This window comes from Schistocerca nitens, chromosome 8 (assembly GCF_023898315.1).
Source record: "Schistocerca nitens isolate TAMUIC-IGC-003100 chromosome 8, iqSchNite1.1, whole genome shotgun sequence".
NCBI lineage: Eukaryota > Metazoa > Arthropoda > Insecta > Orthoptera > Acrididae > Schistocerca > Schistocerca nitens.
The window spans coordinates 114,351,752-114,358,523 of NC_064621.1; positions in this window are offsets into that span (position 1 = coordinate 114,351,752).

The following is a 6,772-nucleotide window of genomic DNA, read 5'->3' on the forward strand; positions in this document are numbered from 1 at the left end:
GGCAGAACAGGTGATTAGGGTTGTGGAAAGGGCCAAATAAGTTTGGGGTCAGTTTCACTTTAAAATTGCAATTTATTGTAATTTAATAACACATTTACAACCAAAGCGGCACATAACTGAACTTTTACAACCACGAGTTTCAAACTCCAAATCTTTCGAGGCTGAAAGCCTCCGAACAAGAAATCTCAAAGATCAACGAGGTAAATTTCAAGTGACTGAAAACACACTGTTACAATTACAAATAAAATAATAAAATACATATATATCACAGCTAGGCTTAAAGCCTGAAGGCAAGTGTGGATAGACAAACATAAACAAGATGCAATAAAATTTTAAGAATAAGGTTCCAAGGCTAAAAGCTGACAATTAATTTTTCAATATTTAAAAATAATATAACCATAAGCCTTAAGTTTTAAGTAGCTGAAACTACACTAAAAGAAAAGACAACACAACGGCAATAACCTTTCAGCAAATATCCACTTGCCAGAATTCAAATTTACTTACATAATACCAAGTAAAACCAAGAATTTTTTTAATCATTGGCTATGATAGATTATAAACAGACAATTAAACACCGGTGAGAAAGACAGTAAAGACAACAGCACTCAGAAGCCTCCTGGGGGGTCGGTCTGCCCTCGTTCACTTAGGTGAGACATGTGGTAAGCCCAACTACACTTGATGCGTCGGAACCCAACCAAGGGACAGCCACGGACCGACCGACAAATGACTTACTTGCCACCAGTTGATACATGAGAATTCAAACACAAAATGTTATGGGTGTAATTATCGACAATCAAATATGAATATGCTTTAAGCTGTCAAAACTACACACCGTGTTGGACAGCGACAACAGGTGAGGAAAGGACTCTGCCTGAAATTACGTTAGTGGCCAAGATAGGTAACTAGAACACTAACGGCCACAAGACAGAAAATTCCGTTGGTGGACTTGAATTGTAGTCAACCAATATAGCTAATTCCACCGCATGGTGGCTAAATTTCAGCAATACAAACACTCAGTGTTGCTCACACAAAACCTCCCCAAAAGCGAACCACCGAAACGAAGCACACAACATGAATGGCCGTGACTTGGGTACTTAAAACGCCACTCATCTTTGACGTTCCGGGTAGGAGAACCACAAAGCTCGTAGCGATCGGACAGCTCCACACACGCTCCGAACTGTGCAGGGACCGCCAGCGTACCCAGCCGACTGCACCACGCGGAGATATCTTCTCCAGTCCGCAGCAACCGACCGACTGCCCGCAGACCCCGTAGCCAGAAACCATATGCACAAGACCAAAGATGTTACATGGTGCAAATATCGATACCCATCGCTGCTGCCACACGTAGAAGGAAGAAGAACCACGGCATAACAAGGGTGAGAACCCAAACATAGATAGACAGCGAAGTTCACGAAAACGCATATTTGGGAGTGAGCACGGCTCACAATCATGGCCAGCTAAACCGCTGAAACATGAACAATTGGTATCTTGGCAATCCCTATTGGCTTTATCAGGTGGAGTATTGGCGTCCATGGAGCGTAAAGTGGTGTGGCATGGTGAACCATCTCATAGGCCCATATTTCATAGATGGAGCACTGAATGTTCACAAGTATCACAGCCTCCTAACAAATTTTCTTCCACAAATTCTATCAGACATTGCTGTGCAGACTAGAGGTAGCCTGTGGCATCAACATAATCGCTGTCCTGCCCATAGTACGCTATGTACTACAGCATGTCCTCAAAATCCGTGTCCAAATCGTTAAAGTGGATGCAGAGGACCTGTACCTCGCCCGGTTAGTTCCTCGGATTTGACGCCTGTAGATTTTCTTCTGTGGGAAAAGCTGAAAGATGCCGTTTACAATGATACACCAGCTACACCCGATGATATGCTGCCTGCTCCAACGTCTCCTCAGAAATGCTAGACCGTGTGCAGCAGTCGTTCCGCACCAGACTGTAAGCGTGGACTGCCGCTGCCGGTGGTCGTTTTGAGCACATACTGTGATGGGCAATTATCTAGTTACTGTTTAGAAACCGCTATAACTAGTGTATAGACTAGTGTTGTTTTTCAGTGTGTGCTACCTCTGCTAATAATTATATTTGTGATGTGTGCACATCGACCTAGCGGTTATCGATCCCGTCTGGCGTAAAATTTGCCTCTATAGCGCGCGCCTGAGGCGAGGCACGAAAAGACAGAGTGAAGACAGAGCCGCTATGAGGCGTGAGTCGCGCGTGCACTGTGTTCAGAAGCACGCTGGGCAGCAGTATAAGCTGGCAACGCGTAAAACTGAGGCTGTTGGTAATGGTGTTGGTGATGCTGACGTTCATTGGTCGACCGACTCTGAGTAGACAGCGTTGTTTCTGCTCACGACGGCGTTGATACCATGGAAAGTCTTTTTTTTTTTTTTTTTTTTTTTTTGGGGGGGGGGGGGAGCTAAATTTCAGCCCATGCACTGTGGTAGCAACGTGATTTAATGTATTGCTGCCCCTTGTTGCCTCCCCATCTGCTCCTATTCCTCGAACATATCCGCATCCTCTACACTTCCCTCCACCTCGATCCTCCTCACCCCCTGATTGCTCCTCTCCAACCCCTGCCCTCTGCCACGCCTTTACTGTTGTATCCCCCCTACCCTCCATCTCTACACCCTTCATGTCCTTTCCCAAGGTGGCTTCTGTCAACTCCCCCTCTCGGATGATGCCCTCTGTCCCTCTATTTATCCCTCCTATCACCTCTGATCTTCACCCCCCTCCTTTCCTCTGTCCTTTCCCTGGGCTCCCTCTTCCCCCCCTTCCATCCTGTTTTCTCCCCACCTAACCTCTCTCTGCTTCCCCTCTCCCCCACCTCCCCCAGAGTCCTTTTGTATACCCCTACTCTGCTTAACCCCACTCCCTCAGCTCCTTTCCCCCACTTCCATCTTTCCTCTCCTCCCCCCCCCCCTTTCCTTTCCCATCATCTGTCTCGGTTCCCCTAATCTGCCCTCGGCTGTGGTGTATCATATTTGTGCCAATTTTTTTAGTGCAGTGTTCAGGTGAATGTTCAGTGTTGTTCGTCTTTCCAAAGTGTTGTGAACAGAAATCATGCTGTCGCTGGGTGTAAATTTTATATCTCTTGCAAACAGAAACCAGACTGTCGCCGTGTTTTTTTTAATTATCTGTCTATTATTTTACCTGTCTGCTTCATATGTATTTTATTAACATCATCAACCCTTTGTTCTATGTTTTAAGTTCCACGATTTTCCGCCATGTTATCATTTAGGTCTCCGATTTTATCGCCTGTTTTTATTAGTTATTATCTTCATCTTTTTAAAACAAATTCTGCAGGCTGAAGAGCGGCATACTAAGCTGCTGCCAGCCCGCCCCCTTTGGGGGGGATCGAAACTCATTCGAAATTCTCATCAGCTACTTCAATCTGTGTTATGGGTATTGACAGCTGAGAGTCCTGAATGATACCCTTAGTAGTGAAATGCCCGTGTTTTGATGGTTTATCAAGTGCAGTTAAATTTTTTTTATTTTATTTACTGGACCAATTGGTTGCTTTAAGTTTTCCAGGCCATCGTTTAAATTGTAATTATGATCTGGCCTGTATTCTCTGAAGCACGTATGGACATGCTTGTTGAGTTAACACCATCTGCTTGTGTGTTTTAGAAGCTTGTCTTTTTACTTTGTGTTCTCTCCCGGTGTGTGCAACGTTCTGCCTGAGAAGACGGGCGAGCTGGGCCTGTTGATTGGTGGAGAGTAAATGGGCTTCTACCAAGAGCGGCAGCTCATGTGTAATTAAAGGAAAGATGTGTAATCCTGCTTTAAGTATACGCCTCCAATTATAACCAACTATCTATTGATGCATTTGTAGTAGCGTGAGTGGTGGCTTAACATTAAAACCACGAGTTTGTTTAATATTGTTTAGCGACCCTCTGTAGAACTATTGCAGAAGTTAACTCTAGTCATTTACTCGTCAGCTTGAATTCTTTAGACATATCTATATTTAATTAATGTTTTTATGAGAAACATTGTCTTAAAATTTTATGCTCTGTGATTTTTTTGTTTTTTTTTTCTTTAATATTTACCAAAGAATGAAACTTGCTCAGAGAGTTATATTGTAATAAAGTGAATCATGTTTGAGAACTGTGTGCTAGTCCTTTCATTAACTGAACCTTAACTGTGATAGCGTAAAGTTGCGCTACAATTCGCAAAAAAAATTCGCAGACGGTATCGACTTGTGCCGCTGAATGGACGTGCAAAATTATATCATTGTACTACTCATTGTTCAGGACATATGACGTGTAAACAAAACAGCAGGACGAAATTCAGTTGAGACACAGATGAAACACATGTACAAATATGTGTGGCTTAACTTTAAAACCACGAGTTTGTTTAATATTGTTTAGTGACCCTTTGTTGAACTATTGCAGAAGTTAACTCTAAAGTCATTTACTCGTCAGCTTGAATTTGTTTTAGACATTTCTATATTTAATTAAAGTAACGTTTTTATGAGAAACTTTGTCTTAAAATTTTATGCTCTGTGATTTTTTTGTTTTTTTTTTCTTTAATATTTACCAAAGAATGAAACTTGCTCAGAGAGTTATATTGTAATAAAGTGAATCATGTTTGAGAACTGTGGGCTAGTCCTTTCATTAACTGAACCTTTCCTGTGATAGCGTAAAGTTGCGCTACAATTCGCAAAAAAAATTCGCAGACGGTATCGACTTGTGCCGCTGAATGGACGTGCAAAATTATATCATTGTACTACTCATTGTTCAGGACATATGACGTGTAAACAAAACAGCAGGACGAAATACAGTTGAGACACAGGTGAAACACATGTACAAATATGTGTGAAATAAGTTTAATATATGTGAAATATATTTGCTCTGGAAAATCTGTGGGGAAAAATCTCCTCCAAACCGATGAATCGATCTGAACTAAACTCGGTACACTTACTGTCATCGCGAACGAAATACTGCGGCGATAAGAACCAGAAACCTCCTACTTCGATGGCTTTACAGTGCGTATACAAGAGGAGGAGGAGGAGGAGGAAGGGATGGACAGACAGAGGAGGGGCAGAAAGCTATGGACTAGTGGAGAAGGAGCAGATTGACAGAAGAGGCAGAAGCACATGGTCAGAGACAGTTGGGTGGAGCTGATTGATAGGGTATAGCAGGCAGAGAGGGGGAGAGAAGGAGATAGGCAGAGAGTGAACAAAGAGAGGACGCAGGAGAATATAGGCTAGTGGCAAAATACACTCCTGGAAATTGAAATAAGAACACCGTGAATTCATTGTCCCAGGAAGGGGAAACTTTATTGACACATTCCTGGGGTCAGATACATCACATGATCACACTGACAGAACCACAAGCACATAGACACAGGCAACAGAGCATGCACAATGTCGGCACTAGTACAGTGTATATCCACCTTTCGCAGCAATGCAGGCTGCTATTCTCCCATGGAGACGATCGTAGAGATGCTGGATGTAGTCCTGTGGAACGGCTTGCCATGCCATTTCCACCTGGCGCCTCAGTTGGACCAGCGTTCGTGCTGGACGTGCAGACCGCGTGAGACGACGCTTCATCCAGTCCCAAACATGCTCAATGGGGGACAGATCCGGAGATCGTGCTGGCCAGGGTAGTTGACTTACACCTTCTAGAGCACGTTGGGTGGCACGAGATACATGCGGACGTGCATTGTCCTGTTGGAACAGCAAGTTCCCTTGCCGGTCTAGGAATGGTAGAACGATGGGTTCGATGACGGTTTGGATGTACCGTGCACTATTCAGTGTCCCCTCGACGATCACCAGTGGTGTACGGCCACACCATGATGCCGGGTGTTGGCCCTGTGTGCCTCGGTCGTATGCAATCCTGATTGTGGCGCTCACCTGCACGGCGCCAAACACGCATACGACCATCATTGGCACCAAGGCAGAAGCGACTCTCATCGCTGAAGACGACACGTCTCCATTCGTCCCTCCATTCACGCCTGTCGCGACACCACTGGAGGCGGGCTGCACGATGTTGGGGCGTGAGCGGAAGACGGCCTAACGTTGTGCGGGACCGTAGCCCAGCTTCATGGAGACGGTTGCGAATGGTCCTCGCCGATACCCCAGGAGCAACAGTGTCCCTAATTTGCTGGGAAGTGGCGGTGCGGTCCCCTACGGCACTGCGTAGGATCCTACGGTCTTGGCGTGCATCCGTGCGTCGCTGCGGTCCGGTCCCAGGTCGACGGGCACGTGCACCTTCCGCCGACCACTGGCGACAACATCGATGTACTGTGGAGACCTCACGCCCCACGTGTTGAGCAATTCGGCGGTACGTCCACCCGGCCTCCCGCATGCCCACTATACGCCCTCGCTCAAAGTCCGTCAACTGCACATACGGTTCACGTCCACGCTGTCGCGGCATGCTACCAGTGTTAAAGACTGCGATGGAGCTCCGTATGCCACGGCAAACTGGCTGACACTGACGGCGGCGGTGCACAAATGCTGCGCAGCTAGCGCCATTCGACGGCCAACACCGCGGTTCCTGGTGTGTCCGCTGTGCCGTGCGTGTGATCATTGCTTGTACAGCCCTCTCGCAGTGTCCGGAGCAAGTATGGTGGGTCTGACACACCGGTGTCAATGTGTTCTTTTTTCCATTTCCAGGAGTGTATGTACCCCTTGCTGAGTGCTCAGCTAGTACACACACACACACACACACACACACACACACACACACACACACACACACACACACACACACCACGCACACACACATCTAGCTTGAAGGGGGAAACCAGATAGTGC